General features: G+C 52.8%; 1 protein-coding gene and 1 long non-coding RNA gene across 6 annotated transcripts in view; one reads left to right on the top strand and one right to left on the bottom strand.

Annotated features, from left to right (window-relative positions):
- Nucleotides 1–26613, top strand: part of Cux2 (cut like homeobox 2) — a 185823-nt gene that overhangs the window by 72548 nt on the left and 86662 nt on the right. The gene's annotated exons all lie outside the window — the stretch shown is intronic.
- Nucleotides 17750–21996, bottom strand: LOC121133946. Its single transcript, XR_005870955.1, has 2 exons — nt 21487–21996; nt 17750–20925 (listed from the first exon to the last, which is right to left on the bottom strand). It is a non-coding gene; the product is annotated as an uncharacterized LOC121133946 (long non-coding RNA).

Below are 26613 nucleotides of genomic sequence, written 5' to 3'. Positions count from 1 at the left end.
AGTACCTCAGCTCGGCTGGATCTTAAAGAGGTGGCAAAGATCCTCATAAGATCAGCAAGGTGGGGTAGCTCCAACCCAAAGGGACTGCTGTCCTTAGAAGATGAGGCGACCAGAACACAGGCACACGGGGGAGTGGCGTCTGAGGACACCACAGATAGCAGAGCTGTGAGCACAGGCCGTGACTGCACCGTGGAGTGCCGTGTGGCGACACCGCCGGCGTCCTTGGAGTGGCACGATGTGCACATGGTGCTGTGTGTGATTTACCGTCTCTGCCGCTATGGCTCGGAATCACTCGCCTTCTGGTGCCGAGCCGCCATGAGTCTGTCTGTCCTTTTCATTCTTTCTTGACTTTTTGTCTGCGGTGCTGGGGGTGGACCCGGGGACCTTGCAATTGCTAGGGAAACACGCCCCTTGAGTCACACTGCAGTGATCTGAAGCAATCTTCAGAATGGTCCTAGGAAACAGATTCCGTGACTGCACAGGCAAGGGCGCTCACCTACAGTTTGTGACAGTACCAAGGTTCAGAGAGGGTAAAGTGTTTGTCCAAAGCTGGTTGCTACTGGTCCTTGTGTCTGAGACCTGCTCTCTGCACCGCTCCTCCCTAACTAAGCTTGCTCTGATTAAAGCAGGATCTGTTGTTGCTCTGGCTGGAACGTTTGTCAAGCGCCGCTGTCGAGGGGACTGTCTGTGCTGTGAATGGTCAGCGCCCACAGACACCTGGTCCCCATGAGATGCCAGTGCCATCTGTTGCCTTGCGATAAGTTTACCCCTAGGCACTGTCCAGTGTCCTCAGGGAAGACACCTCCTGGTTGGGCCGCGCTGGGTTCCCAGGGGCATCTTGGCCACACCCAGGATGCCATGCGGCTGCTCAGGTTTGAAGCCACCCCCATCTGATCTGTGGAGAGGTTATTTGAAGGAAGGGTTCCAGCACGTTCTTTTGTTGTTGGAAGGGCCCCAGAGTGCCCCTGCCCCCACTAGCCTCTCACTCTGGGAACAACGGGATGTTTTGGGTGTCCATTTTTGTCATGTAGCTATGCGTATGTCCTTGGAGCCTAAACAGTGCTCATTTGCAAGTTTCTAGAAACAAAAAGAATCCTTATTTAGTGTATGCCGATGTTTGGCCTCCACCCTGGGTCATTTCTGTGACAAACTCCAGGGCTCTGTTAAATCCATAAAGTGTGTGAACCTGTTCTGATGGAAAAGCCTACTGGTGGGCTTACATGGTGGCTGATGTACACAGTAGGTGCTTAATTGTTTCTCTATGACCAAGGGCAGAGCACCCAGGCAAGGTGTCAGCTTTCTTGTATTTGTGTCTATTATTTGAATATGTTTTTATGACAAGAACATATAATAACTTAGTGGCAAAAAGGAAGGAAGGAAGGAAGGAAGGAAGGAAGGAAGGAAGGAAGGAAAAGAAAAAGAAAAAAGCTTTCCTCCAAAATGGGAAATTTCAAAACACACACAGGTGCCTATGCTGTGGAAACTGTGTAGAGGGTGAGGCTGGGTGGGGTCACCAGTATTGTTGTGCTGCTCCCGGTAACACTGGGCTGCCGGGTGCCATTTTCCCTGGGGCCTTTGTGGGGTTGGAGGAAAGATGGAAGCCCTGAAGGCAGCAAAGACCTCAAAGTGTCCAGCTTGCTTCTGGCCCATCAGGAAGCAGAAAACTAGACCATACGAACTCTCTGTGACTCCCAGATCCTTCCAGACCTACTGAGCATCGGGGCGGTGTTATGGGAATGGAGGAGGGGAATAGAATTTTAGCATCTTTTGAGGAAGCAGGTGTCTGGGTCATAGGATGAGGGCTTTTTTCAGGTTTTTCTTTTTTATTCATTCATTCTGGAGTTGATTGGCTCCAAGTCATCTCCAAGTCATTCTGGGGAAGGAGAGGCCCCACCCCCAGGCTTGCCAACTGCTCCATGTTCTGAATCTCTTTAAGCTGAGATCCCACCCTGGATGTTTTTGTTGTCGTTGTGTTTTCAGTTTACAACTGACCGGGTCGGTGGGAAGAAAGACAGAAGCCTCTCCTGTGTTTGGAGTCCTGCGTAATTTCTGCCTCTTGACCTCTGAGTGTGTGTGAATGTAAGCGGCAGTAAAAATGAAGAGCTATGACCATCATTTCACACCCCGGCTGTACTAACCGGTCCCTGCCCGAGCACCGGGGGTTTTAAATTGGCTAATGCGGAATGCTCGCTGAGCTAATAATAATTCAGATTACTTCTGTCAGCTATTCCGGTTTCATGGGTAATTTAGTAGTTGAATAAATTTTTTTAAAAAAAAATTCATTCGTTACCATGGGCTGCGATGAATCAGTAGATGGTTTAACATTGGCAGCGGTAACTGTAAGAAGATTTAAATCGCTACTGAAAAGGATTTGAGTGAAGGTAATGTTTTATAATGTTCTAAGCCATATGCACTACTTTCAGGCCTCATCAGTTTTACATTGATTCCTAGTGAAGTGTTTAATTGCATCGTGAATGCTATATAATTCAGTTCTTTCTGCTAATATGGTATATATCTCAAAGTGATATACAGCCCTGACAGGGGGAATTCTCTGGTTTTTGTCTGGGTTTGGGAGGACGACGGGTATTGGGTGCCTTTGGGGCTTGGGGTCCCTGGAAGGTCTGTAGCCCCCTGGGGTGGGGGCCTGTGGCTTGCCTCCATCTCACTGAGAATAGAAAGTGGTGTTGGCACATGCAGGGTGGGTGGTGTCTGTCACCAAGGGACCCACCAAGGGGCCGTGCCAGCGGGATGGGTCAGGGGGTGGGGAAGTTCCCCCAGCTGGCTGACACGGTGGTGGGTGGTGCGTAGAGCTTGGCATAGTGCTGGCACGGCCTGTGCATGCTGATGGGCCACTTGCAAGTGGCTGCCGGGCCTTCTGCTGTCGTCGGTTTAAGCACACGTTGAATATTCACAGGGGTCCCTTGCCATGGAGGACTGAGATTGGCGGTGGGGGGGGGGGGGGGGACTGGCATGCACATCTTGGGATAGTCCCGAGCCTTGCGACAGAGACCTTGAGGGGCCTGGGAAGCTGGCACAGTTGGCAAAGTGCTTGGCTTGCAAGTATGAGGGCCTGAGTTTGGATCCCCAGTACCCACATTAAAAAAAAAAAATAAGCTAGGCATGGTGGCATTCACCTGCGGTCACAGCCCCAGGGAGGTGGGAGACCAGCGACCCCGCAGAGCTTATTGGTCAGCCAACCTAACTGCATCCGTGATCGTCAAGCTGGTGAGAGACCCTGCCTCGGAAAATAAGATGGAGAGTGATAGAGACATGACCTCTGACCTCCACATGCACAGGCACACACGTATGCTTGTGTGCACATGCACATATAATACACACAGAGAGAAGAGGCTGGTGGACTGTGCCCCAGAGCAATCCCTGGCGGTGTCTGGATATGGGGATCTGAGTTCACGGGGCACATGGAAATATGTATCCTCAGGAGGGGGTGGGCAGCCCACATCTCCAACCACCTCCCTAAGGCCCAGACCCCCAGGCTGTTGGAGCTTTCCATTTCCCTCAGCAAGCTAGACCTCCGGATTTGTATGCAAAACCCCTCGTTTTTAAAGAAAAATTCAAACATATACACCATCCAGGCCAAACTAAATACAGTATGTCTGTGGGCATAGGCTGCCTGGCCACCTGTTGCGGTGTCTGTTCCCGGGCAGGGTTCTGCTGCTAAAGCAAGATTTTTTTTTCTTCTGTCAGCCGACAGATGCAGTTCACGATGGGGGAGGCAATTGGAAAAGGCCTGCAGGCTGGGACGGGTCATCGCCATGCCCGTGCTGTGCGCAGGACAAGGCTGGTGGTTGGGGACTGGGGAGCTAAAGACAAAAGGGACAAGGTGAGTGGGGCTCCAGAAGCGTTGGTAGAGCAGAGGGGCAGATATAGCCAGCCTTTGAGTCTGGGGGACAGCCTGAGGCTGGGGTGACAACAAAACTCAATACTTGCAGCCCTCACTCAGTCACTTAGCTCCTGCTTCAGAGTCTGAGGTGGCTTGTTCCTGGGAGACGGTTGTGACTAGGAGACCGCCCTTGCCCTCTGCAGCACCACACTCAAATGTGCCGTGGCTACCATAGGTTGGCTTAAGTGTCCCTTGACCTCACCCTCCATGCACCTGCTTGCCTAAACTTCTGTCCTACATTCTCAGAAGTAGGGCCACCATGACAACACCACAGCCTGGCTGGCTCCCCAAGACCAGGTGGTTCCTTCAAGGCCTCCCCCTCCTCCCCTTTTCTCCAGCTCAGCGAGTCTTCCTTTGTATTTTGACAACGTTCTTCCCGCATGCCTTCATGTCCAATGTAGCCTCTTTCCTCAAGGACCAAAGCCTCAACGTTGGCGTAGAGGGGCACGCCTTTAATCCCAGCACTTGGGAGGCAGAGGCGGGTGGATCTCGTTGAGCTCAAGGCCGGCCTGGTCCACAGAATGAGTCTCAGGAGAGCCAGGGCTACACAGTGAAACCTTGACTTAGAAAACAAAACGATATAATAATAATAACAACAACAACAATAGGATGGGAGTCTTATCAGTCAGACCCACACCAGTGACCTTATTGGAGCTTGATTGGTCTGTCCAGACCCTGTCTCCAAATAAGACCACATCCTGAGGTCTTAAAACATGGAAATGAAGGTCGCCATGGAGCCCTTCACACTCTAGTGAGAGGGGTAGCAAGGATGCAATTGTGGCCAAGCAAAAGAGACTAGGAAACTGCCATACCAACCGATTGGGACGGGGGCATCTGTCAGCTCTCTGTGATGCTGGTCACGCCTGTCCTGGAGCAGCAGGACCCTCAGAGGCGGTCAGTGTATGTTTAGCCATCCGATCTCAGCCCTCAGAAAGCAGCCTGGCCCCGCCCTCCGCATGGCGCCAGCACGATGTAATCAGAGCTGTCTTTTCATCCCCCTCCCCTTGCTCTCCAGGACGGCCAGCTCCGTCCCTTTTGATCATTGTAACCTTGACTCAGAAGACTAATTTACTCATGCCCCCGGAAGAGGGAATCGCAGCATGTTATTTATGAAGGCATCCACTGGGTACATTTCTGGCTCCCAAGTTCCTGGGTGTTGCCAAGACGGGGAGACTGCGGATCCCACGGTCCCAAGGCAGAGATCAGGGGGTGCATCCTGCTTGGAGGTGCTGCTGGGTCAGCAGGGGTGTCAGATTGGGGAAGGCTGAGGCCATGAGTTTGGGTGGGAAGAGTGGGGGTCCCAGGGGCTCTGCAGTGCAGCCCGTAAAGGACCCTAAAGGGTTTGAGCCTCAGGTTTGGTTCCCAGCTCTGTCCTTTTCTGTGTGGTACGATGACTGCTGTTTGTTCATCTGTAAAAATAAGAACAGATCCTCCCCATGCTTGCCTCCAGGTTAACATGAGAGAGTGTTCAGCGCTGGTCTGGTCCCTGGGCCTTGTGTCTTAGCTGCTGTCATGGCCCGGCCTAGCCCTGCAGCCTAGTCTTGTTCTGCCTGCTCAGTGCTGGGAACATCTCCTGACCGCCTCTGGGCCATGATGCCGAGTGGCCTTTCTCCTCAGAAGTCATTTCCAGCCCTGGCTCAAGTATAGAAGCAACCCCATCTGCCAATGCCACTGCTTAGCTTAAAATTTAAAAAACAAATAAATGAAGGGCGTTGGTGAGGTGTCCCAATGGGTAAGGGTGTCTGCCATTAAGCCTGATGACATAAGTTTGATTCCCAGCACCCATGAGGTGGAGAGAGAGAACTGACTCCCAGAGGTTGTCCTCTGACCTCTACAAATGCATTATGGCATATGCGTGTGTGTGTGAGGTCACACATAAATGCATAGACATTATTTATTATCTGTTATTCTGCACGACCTTGGGTCTCTTGTCATCAGAGGGCTACCTCAGGCCATCAGAAGCTTCCCCCCAGGTGACAAGGACCTGCATTCTCATGGAAGCCATGCCTGGCTACTGCAGATGGACTGGTGAACCCCAACTGCTCTGGCTGCCCCACTTGCTAAGCTGGACACACCACTGAGTAACGATGTGTGTTCCTGAAAGTTCCACCTGGCCGGGGTTTTGCAGCCCCTCAGCATTTTGAGGGTCTTGTGGCTTAGCATTTGGTATTGAATTAGTGCTCATTTTCTCTAATACGATATAGAAGGCTAATCACGTTAGTGACTTTCATAGCACGTCCAATAGATGTTTGGAACATGTCCCCGCCTGGAAGAGCGATAAGGGGGATAAAAAAGGAACAGCCGACAATGTCCACAGGCGACCTGGTCTCCATCTCCACTCTCCAGAACACCAGCCTCCTCTTGGCTCCAGCCTCCTGGTCCCCACAGAGGAGGAAGTGAACATGCTTGTGAGATCTCACTTGAGGCACCAAATGAATGCCTGTCTAATCTTGGGGCAGAAATATAGGCAGAGCTGATGTTAATAGCACTAATTATCCTCCTACCCCTACCCTTGTCCTCGCCCACCAAGATGTCCCACAGAAGCTGCACAAATGGTTGCCTCTTATTGGCCGCTGTCACTGGCCAGGGAAGCTGGTCAGTGAGCTTGAGGCAACCTGACCATACCTCTCACTACAAAGCTCTCTATTTCCAGTGCCTTCTCTGCTTGGGTTTCCAGGACTGTCCAGGTTAGATTCTTTTTCTTTTAAAGAACTTGTTTCTAGCCAGGTGGTGGTGGCGCATGCCTTTAATCCCAGCACTTGAGATGCAGAGGCAGGCGGATCTCTGTGAGTTCCAGGCCAGCCTGGTCTACAGAGCGAGTTCCAGGACAGGCTCCAAAGCTACACAGAGAAATCCCTGTCTTCAAAAACAAAACAAAAACCAAACAAACAAAAAACAAAAAACAAAACAAAAAGCCTTGTTTCTAGCCATCAGATGCAAAAGAAATGGAATGTTCTAGACTGGCAGCCCTAGGCTGGATCTCCTGAGCATTGTTTTCTGTGGTCTAGCCTTGCCACTATACTTTCCCAGACACAGAAGACATTCCTTACAGACTCCCTGAGCTCTCATGGCAGACCCCAAATCAGCAGTGCTGCCAGGCTCCAGAATTCAACCCCCTGCCTCACATCACATCACTGGCTGAAGGACTCAAAAGTTATCTGTACAGGTAGAAGAGTGGAAATTGATGAGTTCACACTTCACTTGGGTCTCCATTTACCCACAGATGGCCTGTGTTTTGCATGTGAATTGAGGACTGGGGACAGCTTCCTGTCACTGCCCTGAGGATTCATCCTCCTTTTTGTGTGTGTGCTTATGTCTGTTGGGAGATGTTATTCTGTATATGTTTCTCTTATTGGTTGATGAACAAAACACTGTTGGGCCAATGGCCAATGGGGCAGGAAGATAGGAGGGACTAGGAGAGGAGGAGAAGTCTGGGGAAGGCAGGCGGGAGAGCCTGCCAGAACAGCCGCAATGTAGCAGGCAAAGGAGTTGCAGGTCCAAGACCACGTGGAAATACATAGATTAGTAGTTATGGGTTAATAATTAAGACAGAGCTGGCCAATAAGAAGCCCAAGTCATCAGCCAACAGTTTCATAATTAATATAAGTCTCTGAGTGTTCATTTGGGGATCAAGGGCCATGGGACCAGCAGGGGAAAAGAACCTTCTACAACATATGTGTAGTGTGTGTGTGCTTGTATGCCTCTGTGTGTGTGTGTGTGTGTGTGTGTGTGTGTGTGTGTGTGTGTGTGTGTAGACCAGCCTCGGGGTCATTCCTCAGTCTACCATGGCTACCTTGTGTTTTGCGGTAGAGTCTTTCACTGGGGTTTGGTACCTGCTGACTCAGTTAGGTTGGCTGGGGCAGCAAGCCTCAGGGGTCTGTGTGCCTCCCCCTCCACAGTGCTGGGATTACAGACACACTTCTCACGCTTTTCTCTTTGTGAGAGTCCTCATGCTTGCATGGCAGGCGCTTTGTTCACTGAACCATCTCCCAGCCTGGCTGGAGATTCTGAGACCATGGTCTGGGTCTGCAAAGAGCTGCGTCGAATCCGTGAACAGTCTTCATGCCAGTGCTGAACCCCCTCGCTTAAAGGCATCAGACTCTAGTTGGGAGAGGTGATGGGAGATGCCAAAGCTGACTGTCATGGCACAGGGTTCAGCTGGCACCCTCTGCTAAGTGTAAGGGGAAGCTTGTAGGATGGTTCCCGTGGGAGAGGAGCTAGGATCGAGTGTGTTTAAAGAACGAAAGCATCCAGCCTGGTGGCGCTCGCCTTTAATCCCAGTACTTGGGATGCAGAGGCAGGTGAATCACTGTGAGTTCAAGAATAGCCTGATCTATGTAGATAGTTCCAGGGCTACATAGTGAGACTCTTTTTTTTTTTTCCGTTTTATGAGACAGGGTTTCTCTGTGTTGTTTTGGGGGCTGTCGGTCCAGCCTGGCCCGGAACTCACAGAGATCTGCCTGCCTCAGCCTCCTGAGTGCTGGGATTAAAGGCGTGTGCCAGCACCGCCCGGCTAGTGAGACTCTTTAAAAAAAAAAAAAAGCCTTAATAAAATTAGGAGCGCTCTGGAGTCTGGGGTGTATGGAGAGAGTTAATAGAAACGAGGAAGAAAGGCAAATTTAAAGATTCAGCTCAAGGTGACTTCGGGAGTCTGAACAAAGAAGGATGGGGGGATGACGAGTAGGTAGAACTGATTCATTGGTGGGTTTGATCGCGTGGCATTCTGTTAGTAATGCCTACCGTGGGCATAGGGAAGGTGACAGCCATGTACATGCCATGTGTTTGCTTTATCTGCCTTGTGAGGTGTTTATTGGTTGGTGGGAGAGAAGAAGGAAGATAAAGGGCCACCCAGGGGTAGTATTTGGTGGCTTTAGCAGCAGCTATGAGTATTTTGAAAGAGATAGTCATCCGCTGCTCACAGGGACATCAAGAAAATGGACGGGCTGGCGCATGGTGAGACCATCCCCCTTTGTCTCCACCTAAGATTGCCAGGAATCAGTTCAGACAAACAGATTCCTCAGAAGATGCAGAAAGACGGCCAGGCCCTGGAGAGCAGTGTAAAGGGTCTGCTTGGTTCTGAAGGATGCCGTCAAGACGGTTCTGAGAGCACAGGCAGGGCAGGCGTCACCAGCGGAGCAGGGAGTAGCCCGTAGTTTTCAACGGAGTCCGGAGAAGACAGGCATGGGACTGGGCAAATCTCCTTCCCCTGTCCTCACAGCTGGGGAAGACCCACTGGGGTGCAGCTGTGACAGCAATCCGGAAGCAACTGTAGGCTGAGGATGCCATGGTTTGGCGGGTAGAAGGCTCGCCCAGCACACTCCCAGCCTGGGTTCATACCAGCAGGCCTGCGCTGTGGGTTGGAGGCAGACAGGTCGGGAGTTCAAGGTCATCCCTGGCTATGCAGAAACCTCTGCTTTTGTTACTGTTGTCCCCCCTCAACCACATCTTCTTAAAGAGGCCTGGGCACACTCGGTCCCCGGGAGACAGTCTGTAGTTGTGGCAAGTGGGAAGATGGGACTGGCGGGTCGATGGCCTTCAGGGAGGAAGCTGCTTTGAAAGCCACAGCGTCTAGAGTCCTCCGTGCCTTTGTTTTTTAAAAAGTTCTTTTGGATTACGACTTTTATGAGGTAATGTCGAATAGTCCCTTTACAGAGAAAACCAAAAAGTCTGTGGGCAGCATTTGTGAGTTTGGCCTTGATAACTCAGCTCCTTCCTCTGGAATGTCTAGAACAATGGTTCTCAACCTGTGGGTCACACCCCTTTGGAGAGGTTGAATGACCCTTTCACAGGGGTCTCTTATGACCATCAGAAAACAGATTCCAATTTGCAAGAGTAGCAGAATTGCAGTTATGAAGTAGCAATGAAAATAATTCTTTGCCTGGGGTCAACATGACATGAGGAACTGTATTAAAGGGTCACAGCATTAGGAAGGTTGAGAACCACTGGTCTAAAAGAAATTCTCAAGAACATGAGCTAGTCTTTGCTCTGTGCCAGGGCCACCCCGGACAGTGTGTGGCTTCGGAAACCCCTCTCGGCTCAGAACAGAGAGCGTTTCCTTCACAGGTAGGATGGCTTTGGAGATGGGTTGGGGTGAGTCCTGTGGGAGCCTGGAAAGGGACCTTCCAGGCTCCTTCCCCCCTCCCCAGGGAGGCATTGGCACCCGAGCCGCATCTCTTGCCAGGATTTAGAGGCATTTCCCAAAGGACCTGATGCTGAGCCAGATTGGAGAACATCTGGGCAGGCCATTTTTGAACGTGAGCTTTACAGAGATGCGTTGTTCCATAAGCAACATACGTGTGACTTTAAATGGAGCACTTGAGATTAGCATTGGTGAGCAGGCTGGGCTTTCAGCCTCCGCCGTTGCCAAAGCACACACACGGCCACTTGCCTTGCTTACACTGACGATGTAGGATGGACTGACACGTGTTGGGTGGAAGCCAGACTCCAGGAGCTGGAGACATGGCTTAGCAGATACAATGCTTGCTGTGCAAGCTTGAGGACCTGAGTTTGGATTCCTAGGACCCATGGAAAAGCCAAGAGTGGCAGTGTGCTTCTGGGGAGTCCTGTAGTGGGGGAGGCTGGGGCAGGAGGATCCTTGAGGCTTGGTCAGTCAGTGTGTACCCAGTCAGTAAGCTCCAGGAGCAGTGAGAGATCCTACCTCAAAAACTAACAGAAACCAATAGAAGGAAACCCTGTGTCAGCCCGTGTCCACACACACACACACACACACACACACACACACACACACACACACACACACAGATAGGAAGCCAGTCTTCAAAGCCAAGCAGCGGTGGCACACACTTTTAATCTCAGTACTCAGGAGGCAGAGGCAGGTGGCTCTCTGTGAGTTTCAGGCCAGCCTGGTCTGCAGAGTGAGAGAGTTCCAGGACAGCCAGGGCTACACAGAGAAACTCTGTCTTGGAAAAGAAAAAGGAAGAAAGAAAGAGAGAGAGAGAGGGAGAGAGGGAGGGAAGGAGGGACAGAGGGAGGGAGGGAGACAGAGAGAGAGAGAAGGGAGACTTCAGACTTTACATTTGGAATTGTCTCCCTGGATGCTGGGCAGTAGTAAGCAGAATGACTCCCTGGTAGTCTCATGTCACAAAAAGAGCAGCCACCACCCAGCATACCAGTGTATGAAATACCATTTCTATTTATAATATCTCTAACTCACAATAGACTTGTTGGGGCACATCCCATAACCAGTCAGGAGCGCCTGTGGCTCTCACTGGCTTCATGGGACACAGTGTGTGGTGGATGATCATGCCAATGTGACCTTGTTCCCCCATCCGCCAGACACAGGGGCTGGGGCGGTGCCTCTTTAGCTCTAGTGCGTTCTAAGAATGGAGTCTCCGTGGCAGGCAAGCACGTGTATCTGGGAGTGCACTGCATGTCAGAGATGAGGTAGGACTCCTCAGAGGCGGAGTCCTGCGGTTGTAGGCTCCTAATTAGGCACAGCTGTCGTCTTGGTGCCTCGATGGATCTGATTGTATTCTCAGGGGTCCCTCTGGAGCAGCGCTGAGCGGACTCAGGGTATCTGGAGAGTGGCCAGGGGCGGCCCGGGCTCAGCCTTGGAAATGGCTGGTGTGTGACATAATGGGGAATGGAATGAGCAGAGGTGAAAATCTCTCCCAGGCTGGGACCCAGGCAGTGGTGGACTCACCCGAAGTTTTATGGAGGTGACAGGGGAGCAGAAACGAGATGCTCCCGACCTCCCACAGGGACATCAGGGCCCCTGAAGGGGAGACACAGCTGGCCTGCAGCTACCAGGGGAAGTGTCCATGGCCACTTCTCCAGCCTGCAGCCCTTGTCAAGCCCTGGGGGCACAGACGCCCAGGAGCACCTCTGAGACACAGCCCCTTAGTCATCCCAAGTCCCCAGCAGAGCTGAGTTGGGGTGGCCCCCCCAGCATGCAGGCATTAGAAGGTAACCTCTGTGGTGATGGCTGGGAAGAGCGTCCTAGCTGGTTCTGTCCCCTTCTCTCAGAACACATCATGTCTGAAGTAATCTCCCATGCGCCCAGCAAAGGTTGCCACACAAGCCCCGCCTCCAGGCCAACCCCCAACCAGCTCAGCAAATGTCCAGTGTCCTCAGACTGGAGCCTTGCGCTTGTGGGTGTGGCACCAGTGAGGGAACCGAGGCTCAGCAAAGTGACAGGGTCGCTGCAGCCAGTGGTGGCCTGCGTGAAGCCCGCACTGGTGGTAGCCTGTGTGAAGCCGGCCGAGTCCAACTGTGCTGTATGCCAAGTATCTGCTGATGTCGTTTCTCAGACATAGCTGCTCTTCCACAGGCTGCTACATGACTTCCTGTCTACCAAAAGGGAAACTGAGGCCCCAACAGAGGAAAGGCTTCATTCTGAGTCACTCAGCTGCAAGAGGACAGCACCAGGCTAGAACTCAGCCCCTGGCCGCCAACTCCACACCTGTCCTCCCAGCCCAGGCCAAGGCCTCCCCATGGCCCCTGAGGCAGGAGATAAAATAGATGCCTAATGAGGAGGAAGCAGCAGAGGCTCTGGGGTTAATTGGGCGGTGTGGTAGAGAGCCTTGGAAACCTAGTTCCGGAGAGGCAGGCCCAGTGGTATGCAGAGCAGAACTCAGAGTGCTGGGCACCCAAGCTCCCACATCTGGGACATATAATCTAAGTCAGCTATGGGAGCTGTGCCTGCCCGTCATAGCATCTCACAAGCAGCAAACCAGGGAACAGCTCACAGGCTGCGCTGGAGGACTCCCTGCTTGCTTCAACGTGTGTGTGTGTGTGTGTGTGTGTGTGCGTGCGCGCGAGCGCGCGTGCGTGCATGTACACGTGTCTTCACGTACATGTGTGTCTTGAACAAGTAGCATAAGTGTGCAATGTGTGAGTGCATCCTCTTGAATGAGTAGCTGATAAAAATCATACCCACACATAGCCTCCCCCACCTGCCAAACGCTCATTTATTTAGTAGAACAGTACAGGCTTGGGTCCTGGGGTCAGGCTGCTGTGTTAAAAATCCTAGCTTTGCCCTCCTGACTATGTAGCCTTGAGCTTGGCCAATCTTAACTTCTGCGTGCCTCAGTTTCCCCATCTGGGACCTTTGTAAGAAGCAAAGTGGCGCTTATAACTGTGTCTGGTGCATAGGGCACGTTCACTGGGTGCTAACTAATGTTGTTCTTGTTGGTTTTTTCCCCCTAAATTTTTCTAGAAACGGCAAGCCACATGGCCTGTATCACAGCCATTTACTTTTGCTACCGAAACAAGAAAGTGACCATGGACAACATGGCCGTGAGTGAGTTGCCTGGCCTGTCCAGCACTGGCTCAATGACAGGCTGTATTCACTATTATGTCCAGCGCTCAGGTGGTGACCTGTCATCACATTTCTGTTCCAGAAGTGTCCTTTAAAGTGATTTCCACATGGACACTTGGGACATTTTTCCTCCTGTTCAGAGGACTTTCTGCCCACTTCCGTAAGGGCAGACCAAGGCCTAGAAAGGCTCAGTGACTTGCCCTGGGTCACACTGCTGCTGAGAGAGAAGGCAGGCCCAGAGCCCTCGGGTTTTGATGTTTGAGTCTCTGCCCTCGAACCTGAATCCTGGGGTATGAACTCGACTCCGTGTTGGGGATTTGAGGAGGTTGAATGGTGATGGGCAGGGATAGCAAATCCCGGCGGCTATGTTTGCTCTAGGGACAGCATCACTGGGATGTGTGCTCGTCGCATTCTGACGGGGGTGAGGTGGGGGGTGTTGGGATTTTGCCCATGTGCCGGTTGGCAGCAGTCTTCTGGATGACTTGTGGAGTGCTGTGGGAGTTATCCAGTGGCATTATGGGATGGCTGGGGACAGAGTGTGGCTGGGCTAGGTGGGACTCATCCCATGTCCCAAACAGGCTGGCAGATAGTGGGACAGCACATGCTGGTACCAGAGGCCTCACTGGCCCCTTCGTCATTCTCCCTGCCTCTCTCTCTGTCCCCCATTTATGCTACATCTCTTCTGCAGGGATGGGTTGAGCCAGAGAGCAGACAGGTGGCTTGGCACTAGGAAAGCAATGTCCCCGTCTCCATGGGTTTCTGCTTCCTCCACTCCATAAAACCTCAGGCTGTCTCTTTCTGCTCGCCCTACTCCCATTTCCCTCAAGATAAAATTCAGCCCCCTTGGTTTGGCTTGGAAACTTCTTGTGATATGACGTCTGCCTCCTGGTCCTGGCCAGGTCCTCCTGGTCTTCCGTCTTCTGTGTCCCTTGCGTCACAGATAATGTTTTCTTATTGTCGGTGCCTGGCCCCAAACTCACTGTGACATGTAGGTGATGTTGAAAAGCCAGGAGAGGGCTGACCATTCGTTCATCCTACAGTAGGTTTACTATGTGCCCAACATTGCGTCCGAGATTTATTTTTGTACACCTGCCTCATCTAAGTCTATCACCAGTCTGTCGGGTAGAATCCACTTCACCCTCATTTTATAGCAGCAAATGGAGACACTGAGTCATTTAATTATGTGCCCAAGATGCCCAGCCAAGAAGACTTGAACTCAAACCATCTCAGGCGCCATGCACTGTTGGCGTGATCCAGCTCAGATTCAGCCACCCCCACCCTGCCCCTCTCCCCTGCCCCAAATTCAACCCCGCAGTCACTGTCACCAAGTTCATAGACTCCAGCTCACCATGCTATGTCATGAGAGCGTGATGGATCTTCGGTGGCAGTGCCAGCCCGGCTGTCACACCGATGAGGCAGAGAGAGTCACAGAGGATTGTGGAAGGTGGCCAGGTCACCCTCCCTGCTTATCAACTGTCCTTTGGGAAGCCAGGGCCTCTGGGACGTTTAAGAGAAGGGGCAGAATGTTCTTCATGGCTGATGGTGTTGGACACAGATGTGCCCTAAGTTTGCTCCCTCTCCCAAGCCTCACTCAGTGGGCGTGTGACCCATGGTGACCTGCGTGGCTCTGCTAACAGTGGACACATGGCTTGTGCTGGCCCCAGCATCAATCGGTCCAGACCTCTGATGCCATGCCTGGGTGAATGAGTGTCGCATTGAATTAGCAAGTCCTGTCAGTTCCTGTCATGTTGGGGTGCAGCGTGAAGGCCGGTGCTTCCTCTAATGTGATTCGAAAGTGACTAATCCGAGAAGGCTCCCGCATTGCATCCTGGGAAATAAACACTGTAAGCCCATGGAGGTGGCTGCTCAGAAAGTCCTGCCACTGATGTGACATGATGGGTCCTCGGGAGGAGTCTGCACTGGCGCTTGACCTTTTCTGAAACTGAGAGGAAGTCCACAGCACTCTCACCCTGAGAATTAACGTCAACATCTGGGGCAAGGGAGTTGTACCATCAAGCATGAGGACCCTGGTTTGAGCCCCAGCATCCCTGTAAAAAAGCAGAGCTTGTCTGTAAGCACAACCCTGGGGAGGCAGAGAAGGAGATCCTGAGAGCACTGGCCAGCCAGCCTTGCCAAACTCATGAGCAAGTTCAGCGAGAGACCCTGGCTCAAGAAACTAGACTAAGAGAGTGACTAAGGACACACTCAACATCAACCTCTGACCTACACACGCAGCATCCGATCTCCTGTCCCCCTGACCGGCATCTCCACACTCATGTGCTCCCCTGGTTTGGATGGGTTTTTGTCTCCCCCAAATTTATGCTCCCCTAGACCCTTGTCTGAGAATAGGGTCGTTGCAGAGGTCATTGGTGAAGCCAACGTCATGTAGGATTCGGTGACTCTAACTGCTACCATGGGTGTCCCGGTGAGAAAGCCATATGAATGGACAAACAGACATGGTGACACCGTGGGCATCAGGGGCAGAGATGACACAGCTCCAAGCCTTGGGACATCCAGGCCAGAAGAGCAATTGCACGCTGGGGGAGGCAAAGAGGGAGGTGGGTCTGTGCTTTGGACTTGTGACTCCCAGAGCCAAGAGAGAATTGCTTCCTCTTGTGACACGGCACCTGTCTGGTGGCCGTTTGTCATAGTAACCCCAGGAAACAAATGACCCTATTCCATCATCCCAGGAAAACAGAGGCAACTTCGGTGAGCTCAAAGATGGCAGACAGCCTAGGCGGTCTCAGGCGGCACCAGGCCGGCTGGCTGCCCCCTGCCTGCAGACCAAGAGGAGGGGAGCAGTGGCGGGCAGCTGGCATACGGGCTGTGCAGCCTGCCTCACATCACGTTAACGTGTGATTAAGGGGGTCTTTAAGGCTCCCATTAGTCCCCCTCTGCTATCTAATAGCGCTTTCGGATTGAGAGCAGAATATTATTTACTCATTAGCTGATAGCAGAGCCGGAGCGTGCTGTGTGGTGAGGAACCACGATTAGTGGCAATTACACAGGGGCCGTGGAGCTTCTGGTGGGGCTGGTGGTGTGGACCAGGGTGGCCCATCCTGCATGGGATTACATAGGGTGACCTCTGCTGGTCACCAGAGCCTCATCCCAGTGCAGACCCAGCTACCCCCACCCGGGCCTGGGGTTCATCACCTAAGAGTAGCAACCCCCTGAGGTGTCAAGGGGATTCACAAAACACACCAGCCACGTCCCTTGGGCAAGTGTGTTAGGAGCTTGAATGCCCTGCAGTTTCCTGAGGGCAGATAGCATGCCTGTGACCTCCAGCCAAGAGGTGGCTAGATGCCAGGCAGCTTTGAGTGGCAAAGCCTGAAACCTTCCCAGCATGCCTTTGTGCCTGAGGCCGAGTCACCTGGCTGGATCTCATCTTCTCTCGCTCTAGACAAAAGGGGGGTGAATGATCACACATCCAGTGAGCAGGAGCCTGTCTCTCAGCGGCAGCAACCTTGACCGTGGCCGAGATGGCTGGGTCAGATGGGTAGGATGGGGAGGGTCAGGCTCTCGTCTGGGATCAGTGACTCCGACCCAAATGTTTGGAATTGGAGTCAAGGAGTGTCCTTAGCCTGGGCCTCTTGGGGGTGCTGGAGGAAGAGATGCTGGGGCTAGCCCTTTTTTAACAGACAGTGCAGCGCGTGGAAAGGGCTTCTTGGAGTTTGTCCTTCATACTTGCCTTGTCCCTCAGGTCGTGCATCCCTGGTGATTTTGTAGGCAGACACTCAGTTGGCGTGTCCCAGTGACCCCTAAAAAATCTGAAACTATCCTAAGAAACACACTGCTGCCTGTCCCGTTTGGTGATCCCTTCCACCATGACAGGAGGGAGGTTTGGACAAACTCAGAAGATCCAAAACCAAACCGGAAGTTGAGTCTGTCCTGAGTGCGTATAACCTTCGCTCCGTCAGTACGTTGGGAGTTGGAATGTCCACATACTCCAGAGCACCAGGTCAGGCAAGCTTGTTGCAGAGCCAGTACCAGATGCCACACGGGCCCCTCCTACCCATATCTCAGCTCTATAAGGCTCGAAGGGGAGCTGATGCGGAGGACGGTATCTCTCACTAGCCGGGGGCCCATCAGGGAGTGTCCCACTCATTGCTGATTCCAGGGTGTGCAGGGGATCTGGGCTGCGTGTCTTCCCTGCACACAGGTGGCTCTCAGCTTTGTGGGTTTCCACAGTGGCCATCTGTTAGACGGGCATGTGGCTTCAGGGATATCCAGGAGCAGGAGGGCCGGGCACACGTGGCCTCTGTCACTTCCCAGAGCCTCAAACTGGTCTCTGAGGGGACAATGATGGTCCCTTTCTGCTACCCTGGGAAGGAGCCAGGGAGAAGGAGTCTTGACAGAGGCACCCTTTGGTATTTTCTACTCCACATATGACACCCCCCCACCCCGCGCGCCTCTGTTGGTCAAGCAAGGGGCACACATCAAAGTGTGTGCGTGTGTGCGAATGTGTGCCTGTGAGTATGAACTCACCTCACCAGGGACCCAGTATCAACTCCTGTAAGCACGGTGCAGCACATCTGAACCAGAACTAAATAAAAATAAACATTAAGCAATTATTGGAATTTAGGTTTATTTAAAAAAATCAGCGGGCTGCAGGAACAAGACACCCATTAGTGGGACACAACTGTCAGGCTTTCGAACAACCCTGTGGCTCTTGGCTTCTGGGCCATGGGCTCTCAGGCTGGATTAACTCATGATGCCATGGGTAGCAGGCCAGTACCCCAGCAGGCTCCTTGCATATCCTGTGATAATGGCTTTGTTTGGGGACTTGGGGGGGGCTCAGTGTCTCCATCTTAAGCAGAGCTTCCCACTGGGCGCGGTCCTGGCATTGGAGGGGAATCTGAACCCCAAGCTGCCCCAGGCCCTTGCACCTGCAATCCGTGGACACCCCTTGTTCCGAAGAAGCTCACATCTTGCCACCGAGATAGATTGGCAGTCACAGTTCATCTCCCCAGACCTGATACCCTTTGGAAAACTGAGTGAGAATGAGGAGTGGGGACCCAGGTGTCAGCATCAGGAGAGCACCGCACCCCAGGTTACAGGGAAAGGAGCTGTTGCCCCTCCAACTCCAAGAAGAGCCCAGCCGCATGCCGGAGCTCTGCACAGGTTGGCACAGCAGCAGCTCTCCGCAGAACCCTCAGGTCAGGCGGCCCAGGCTTGGTGTCTTCCATGCTGTGGCAGATTTCCTGCCAGCCCGCAATTCCTCGCCGGCTGGGGGTTAGGGAGAGTGCTCCCCTTCCTCCTCCCCCCTGCCATCTGACCTTGGCTAGAGAGTGGACGGAGTCCCCAAGCACGCGCTAGCTACTTGGCAGTTTCTTTGAAGGACTAGCCAGGAGCAGAGTTCCTGCCTCTCCAAGTGTCGAGCTAGCAGAAGCCACCTGCGTTTCTTAGATGCTCTTGAGTGGTTCTGGTGCTCCTGGGCCAGCGGCCTGCTGTGGAAACCACTGGCGAGGCCCGAGTCTGCCATGAGAAGGCTCCTGCAGAGGTTGTGGAAGCCTGCAGGAGCTTAGGGATCTCCAGGAAGAGAATGAAGACCCCCAGCAGCGAGGGGGCAGGGAGAGCATTGAAGGGTCTGGCTGGCGGGGCATCCTCCCGCAGGGCACTAACCCCACAGGCGGGTTTTGAATGGAAATGGAATGAGGGTCAGGAGAAGTGTTGGGCAGGAGGGAGCAGCATCCACATCGGAAGGGAAGTCTCCTCTGGCTGCTGATGTGGGGTGAGGGGTTGGGCAGTTGAAGGAGCCAGGGAGCCTCACAAGAGGCTGCTGCGGGCATCTGACCCGAATCAGTGCATGGAGCAAACTTCAGAGGGTTGGGGTGAGGGTGGCACAAGCATCTGAGTATTCCTGGGAACCCAGCCTTGCTTGTAGACATAATGTTTGAGGGCAGGGTTACAATGACTGAAGGTGACTCTGGAGCTCCTGTCGGTCACACAGCACCTTACCAGTGGTTGGTCAAAAACTCTGAGACTCTGCCTTCTTTTGACTTTTTCAAACACTCACTCTGGGGCTTGTACCCGTTTTTCAGATGAGGAAGACTGAGGCTCAGAAAAAGCAAGGGTTTGTTTTAAGCTCTCCTGACCTGGCTGAGGGAAAGGCCACAGCTCCCATTCTTCCTCTGATGCCTGCACCTATGAACACTCAGCAGGCCACTAAGAGTCCCTTAAGTGAGGCTAGAAACAGCCCCCAGATCCATAACCTGCTTGCCAAAACACATTACAAAGCCATAGAAGTTGCTGTTGTGGGGAGTTGGTAATTGCCAGACAGCTACAGTTTCTCAGGGTTCAACTGCAATCCAAGCATGGGTGTGCTCCCAGAAAATTCTGCCTTAGGACAAGGAAGAGGAGTGACATACAACCTAAACCCCCTACAAGCCCCCCACACACACACTCATACACACACACACATATACACCAAACACGCATGCACACATATGCACACATGCGTGCACAGGCTGATGGGGCCATACGGGGACACGCATCCTGGAATCCGTCTATAATGCAATCAATTTTGTATATCCCCGGTGAAACGGCAGCATTTATTTAACGTCTTTTATAAGAGCAGCTGAGTTTTATCACAAATCACATTCCATTTCCAGTCAGCTGGGACCCCTTGAAGGCTAAAATGCATTCACGTCTTCCGAGGAAATTTACCAATTCCTCAATAAAGGCCCATTTGCCTCTGTATGTAAAATTGACACATTTATTGACTATTAAACCTCAAAGACTCGGTTGGTTTTCGTTCCCCAGCCCCCCCATCCTCCCCCATATTTTCCTAAACTTTCACTTGGTGCTTGCGATGCTTCCTAATCACAGGAGGGGCAAGAAAGTCACAGGCGCAGGTGACGCGCTTGTCACCCGGCCCCCGAGAGTCACCAGGGTGGGCAGAGGGTCCCCTGTGAGCTGCCTACCTGTCCCTACGCTTGGTGTCGAATCCATGTCATGTCGAGCGTGCAGCAAGTTTTTAGGCTTCGCTGGTGATGTTTCCGGAAGGCAAGGTCTGCCATCCTCACAGCAAATGTCGCAAATTACCTGTGTGGGCCTCTCAGTAAAAAGTTTCTTTTTACTGGCATTCCTGAGGGGGACAGATGTCAATTCTAGTCAGGACCGGCTCCTCCCTGGAGGGAGAAAAAACGGGTGATTCAGGGGGAGTGGAGTGGGACTGAGCTGTTGGGCGTGGAGAGTCTGGGCTGGGCCCCATCTCTGCGTGTGATTTGCAATGTGTGGGGGTGGGCACCAGTGGCCGGGACACTCTCCCTTGGGTGTAAGCTCTAATTTAAAATGGGGGCGGCAGGGACCCGGGTAGATAACTCAGTGCTTGCCACAGACAAGCGTGAGACGCCAGGTGTGCCCAGTGCGGGGAGCTGAGCCAGCATGACCCCCAAGGCCTGGCCAGTGAGAGACCCTGCCTCAAACACTCGAGGGCGGATGGAGGCTGAATCACACCCAGGCCTGGCCTCTGGCGGCCATGTGCACACACAAGCGTGGAGGCTGAGCTCTGAGAGGGAGAATGGACTAAGTGAAGGAATCTGAGCGGTGGGCTGAGCGACTGAGAGGATGAAGGTTCGAATCCTGACTCTTCCTTGCCAGCCTCGTGGCCGTGGAACCTCAGGATCCTTCTGCATAAAGTTGAGACAACCAACGTTTTTCTTAGGCCTCTTGGTGGGGATAAACGAGATGGTTCCACTCAGAGAAGTTTCTGGAAGGAATCTCAGTGACCATTGCTCTTGTCCTGGGGGTAAGATACAGGGGCAGGTTAGGATGGGGAAAGGGAGGTCATTGAGTCCAGCCACCTGTCTCAGGCTCCGTTTTTCCTGTCCATAAAAACTGGTCACTCACTTTATGCTAGGGTGGCTGTGGGGACAGGCAACCTACCCTGGTCACCTGAACCGCTTTCCTCAGATGACCAGATTGTGGAAGACCCCTCAGACTTCCCAGCTCCAAGCCCCCCATCTGTACCCCCAAGCACTAAGGCAGCTGCCTGCAGCATTTCATAGACGGCATTTGGACCACAAACTACTGACACTTAGACGAGGCATTGTTCAGTAGCACCTCTGGCTGTGCCCCTAATGTTGACAGCAGCTGTGTGGTCATCGTGGGTGCTTTTAGGGGACTTAGGGCAAAGATCAGCAAAGCACTTGGCCAGGGTGCCCCAGGCGCTGGGTTCCAGCTCCAGGCATTGCCAGCTGGGGATGGGGTGGGGTCCTGGCAGGCAGAATCACTCGACTAGGGGGTTCCTCTGGCCAGGTGTCTTCATGCCCCGTTTCCATTAGCCGGTATCCCCATGACTTACACTGCCAGGGAGTCTAGTGCATTCCTGGGAGCCAAGCCACACATGTTCCCCCAGCTCAGCCTGCTGGGTCCCGAGGACACAAATCAACCTCTTGGCATTTCCTCCAGCTGTCCCTAGGAAAGTCAGGGACCATGGAGACAGAGGACACAGGGTGTTTTCTCTGGAAGATCTCCCAGGGTTTCATGTGTCCAGACAGCACTAACTGTCCCCAGAGAGGAAAGCGGTCTGGATTGGTGGACTTTGCCTCTGTTTGTCAAAGTGATCACGTGCCTCTCAGAGCCATAGCTTCCGAAGTGTCCACACCTGATAAGAACACAACAATCCAAATCAGACCAAATCAAATCGAATTAGAAAAAGCCCATGTTTAATGGATACAGTGCTCCCAGATGGCCTTCCAGTTCCCCAGATAGGAGACAGGAAAGAGAAACCAGAAAACCACACATCTGTTGGGGGGGCAGTTTAAGTACCCTGTGGGAGTGGTCTTGAGCATCTCTGGAGGAGGAATCATCATTTGGCAGGCTTTCTAAGATGCAGCAGGGTTTAGAGGGAGATAGGGGAGGGGGCATGGGTGGAACTTCCACCAGAACATTCCACACTCTTTGGGTGTGTGGAAGCCAGGGGCTGGGGTGAAGCTTCTACCAGAACAGTTTTCTTACCCATATAATGGGATAAAAACTATCCCTGTCTCACAGGAATATAGCCTCCTCTCAAAGAACCACCCCCTGGTATCCCATGAATATGTTCGTGTTTTGTATATCCACTAAAATGTATGTTTAAAAAAGATAGAGACCTACTCCGTGCAAAGCGCTTGGCATGTAGAGGCCAGGGGTAAGGTGCAGCCGGCCTGTGGTCATCACAGACAGACACACATCCAAAGAATGAGGGCATTTCTTCAAGGTCACCCATAGGCTTGTGTGGATCCTGCAGAGCCTGGGGGACGGAGGAGGGCTCCCAGACTGCCACTGGCTGCTATCCTCACCGGTTAGCAGAACACGCTTTAGCTACAAGATTCTCTTTCATTTTAAAAGCCAGCCAGTGTAATAAATCTTGCCCTGAAATCTGGGCAGCACATCTCAGCTGGAGTGTGAGATAAATCTAATATTCTGTAGTTTCTGTGAAAGGGACCCTGGGTGGATCTGTATCAGGGTGACAGGTAAACTTGCTCTTGGTTCGACAAGGCCAGCCTCCCATCAGCTCTGCAAGAGTGGATGAAAGACCCTGCTCCTTTCCTCCCCCTCCCCCTCCCTCCCTCCCTCCCTCTATCCCACCTTCCTCTTTTGCTCCCCTTCCCACATTTAGAATGTAGCTCTGCACTATGAATTCAAAGTAACTTATCTGTGATGGGAACAGGATGGGCCCCGTGGTCTTCGGGACACCAGGAGGATCAGGCTCCTCCATTTTGTTTGTTCAGTAACTAATGTTTAGGCACCTAGGTGCCAGCGTTGTGGTGAGGGTTGGGAGAATGTGAAGGACACAGGAATGAGCCTGTAGGGGCGTGGGCATCCATGCTGCCCACAGTGGGTGCTGGTGGCAGGGGCCTCCGGTAGGAACACAGCAGGCAGGACCAGGGACATTTGGGAAGTTGTGGCATCAGAGAGACATGGCAGGGTATGGCCGGTGTTTACCAGGGTGGGGGATCATGCTGTGCTGTGGTGGAACCCAGGGACAGAGGTCAGCACAGGGCAATGTGCAGCTGAGCGGAGCTGGCACAGGCCAGGCAGGCTATGCCCAGCCTTCTGCTCCTCACTGGGTGGCTCACAGGCAGAATAGGTCTATGTGGAGGACCCTGGCCCAGGTGACGGGGGTCTCTAGGTGGTGAAGGACCCTCTCTTTATTCAGAGCTATGCAGAAGCCCAGCAGGGGCCCTAAAATGGAGAAATACGCCCCCTATGGGATCAACCAGCTCCAGCCCTCACAACTTAAAAACTCCTTCCCCCTCTGAGCCTGGGTGATGGGAGCCTGATGCCACCACCACGGTGGCGGAGAAGCAGGACATAAATGATGAAAACAGACCTGAGGTGCCAGGAGCAGAGACCCAGCAAGCGCTGAGCTCTGTCTGCTCACTGTGTGACTCTGCCCTAATCTGCACAGTGAGAATGATAATCCCAGGACTTGATGGTGTCACTGGGGCCTGGTTCCACTGGGCTGAGGAATATCTGCTGTTAGCTGCCGTCCACCTGAAGACTCTTGCGTATTCTACTGTGTCCCAAGCGGGGCCTGCCGCCTGCCCACTGTGTGGGAACAAGTCCCTCCTACTCAGCGTTGTCACCCCAGAGACAGAAAGTTCACCCAAATGACGGGTCCCCAGAGACCCTTGTCACCTGCCTGGTCCTCTACTGTCACCCACCCTTCTTTGGGTTCACAATGTGACTAAGCCTACTCCTGAAGAAAGGACAGAGGTACCCTGGGCCCTAGAGCCCCCTCTAACTACCCTGAAGCCCACAGGCCTCTGATATCTAGACTGTCCCCTGAGAAGAATCTGGGGCTTCGCAAGAGTGACAATTTGTTTTGATTAATGTCAACAGGAAAAAACAAAAGAACAAAAAGAACACTGGCTCTAGCTGGCATAGCCCCACTGTTTAATTCTGGAACGTTCTTTATGCCAGAACAAAGGGCCTGCGAGGGTCTGGTGAGCCTGAGGGCTCAGCTCCTATGCAGAGGCCCAGATGTCTCTATGTATATCTGGGATCACTTAGTCCTCACCTGGCTGCTGGAGTGTGTGGGAAGGAACAGAGATCAAACTATCACGCTATCCGCCCTGCCTGGGAGATGGAAGGCAAGTGAGAGAAAACTGCCTGGAACCCCCCCTTCCCGCCCCCGCAGAGATCACCTCCTGGCTCCACCTTGATGGGCGTGCAGGAGGCCCTCCCCGTGCTTAGAAGGAATAAACAGCCTTTAATGAAGTTACATTGCGACATAATGGGAATCATAAAAGCGCCGTCATCCTGCAGGGTCCCCGGACAGTCTTTATTATCGACTGTGCCGGCATCGGCTTTGCAGAGCTCGGGCAGCAGCCGCGAGAAGAATGCAAAAGTCTCCTTAAATTACCTCCTGGAAGTAACCAGTGGTACATTCCACCGGGGCCCCTGTGTGCCCGGGGAAGCTGCCGTCGGGGCGGTCTGTCAGCCGCACAACTGCAGCACAACAGATGTTCGCCCAGCTCCTCCATCGGCTGTTTGATGAGAAATTTACTGCTCTCCCGCTGGGCAGGCGGCCCCTCTCGGCGGTCTCGGCTATGAGACAGGCCAGCCGTTGGCGGCCAGCCAGGGCCAGGCTGTTTTGATGGAAGCCGTGAAAAGCTCTGGCTTGGAAGGCGCCGGCGATAATGCACCGGCTAGACTCTCCTGATTGGCCGATCGATCGGCCTGATTTGATTTATTGATCAATCCCCTCAAATTTGGCGTCTGAGAAGCTGCAGTGATCTTTAACTGCGGTGAACGTCTCCGCCTGCCGGAGAATGAGCCCCCACTAAGGAATGTATGAAAGGAACCGGGGCTTATCTTAATCACACACCGACCGGCCCGGTGCTGGCCGAGCCCTGCCGCGCACCGCCCCCTCGCCGGGGCAGGCCTGCGCCGATCTATAAATTGATGGAATTCAAAGCCTCCAGCATCGATTACCGTTATAACAAACAGCGGTGAGCAGAATGTCTGATTATTTTTAGACAAATATTCTGTTCTCTCAGCACCAATTTTGCTGAGCCTGTCGCTGGCTCAGAAGTCTGTTGATTGCAATTAGATGCAAATACAAAAAAAAAATTAAACTCTCTGCAGCCTCGCTCCTGTTTCCAGTTATTAAATCTCTCTCTTTGTTTGCCGTTTCCTCATGATATCTACAGCTGGGTGAGATGTTTGGTTGGCAGAACTAGATCTTTGGGATCCGATGGAGAAGGGGCTGGCTGCCCGACCTGCACGCTGGATTGATTATCTTGAGGAGACATGATTTATCCTGCGGGAGGAGAACCCACAGAAGGTGTATAAGGATGTCAGTTTAAAAGTGTGCAAAGGGGCTGGGCATGGTGATGCACGCCTATTATTCCGGCTCTCTGGAGGGGGAGGCAGGAGGATCAGGAGTTCAAGGTCATCAACCCACCTAGTGGATTCAGGGCCAGCCTGGGAAATGTGAGACCTGGGTGGGGGTGGGGGTAATAATGAAATATAAAGATATTCAAGGGAGCTGGAGGTGGGGGGTGCCTGGGCTGAGTAGTTAGATCCTGTAGCCAAAAAACAAAAACAAAAACGAACAAAAAAAAACCCCCAAACAAACAAAAAGAAAAAACAAAACCACACAATGAACAGCCTACTTCACAGGCGCAAGGCTCTTAGTGTGTGTTCCCATGTAAAAGCCACGTGTGACATCGTGTTTCTGAAACCCAGCACTTTGAGGTCATCTACGTGTAAAGATGGGAATAGCTGTGTCTGGTAAAGATAGGGAACAGTTGAGGAAAATGCCCAATGTCAACCCCCCATGGGCATACACACACGGATGGGTGTGGCAGGCCGGGCTGAATGCAGAGGTGCTTGAAGCCAGCTTTGGACACCAACAGTATGTGCCCTGGGTGGGGGCCGTCTCCCTGTTCTTGATGGCATGCAAGACCTAGCCAGGGATGCAGCCTCTCCTGGGAGCCACTGGGGCTCAGAGGTTGGTGCCACTTGGAATAATGAATTCCACACAGGGGCCACAGGTGGGACCCTTTCCACACTGGCAGAACAGGCTTTAGGTAATTGTGGATACAAGCAAATTAGGTACCCCCTGTTGGCCAGCCTGGCTGCCAGCAGCCTGGCTCTCAAAGAGCCCATTCATCATCCCGCCACCCTCCGTTTGATCCGTGTGCTTGGATCCATTAGCCCCAGAGTCCTTGACAGCAGAATAGCTGTAACGCTGGAACCCATCCGGTGAGTGACAATTCATTACTCGCTTGGATGGAGAGAAGACTCAGGTGACAGTGCCAAGGCCTCACAGTTCCCAAAAGCCAACTCCACTCGGAATTGGCAGCCTTGGGCTAATTTTAGAACGTTTGTTGTTGATAATGCAGAAGGAGGGGCCGAGGTTTGGACTCTGGGATCAGATAGACCAAGCTCAGAAAGACATCATCAGGCCAAGGGTGTCTCTTCCACTGCTCCGGAA

This window comes from Mesocricetus auratus, unplaced genomic scaffold (assembly GCF_017639785.1).
Source record: "Mesocricetus auratus isolate SY011 unplaced genomic scaffold, BCM_Maur_2.0 Super-Scaffold_100025, whole genome shotgun sequence".
In the NCBI taxonomy this organism is placed as follows: domain Eukaryota; kingdom Metazoa; phylum Chordata; class Mammalia; order Rodentia; family Cricetidae; genus Mesocricetus; species Mesocricetus auratus.
Note: the sequence above shows the minus strand (reverse complement) of the source record. Positions and strands in the feature narration are given on the sequence as shown.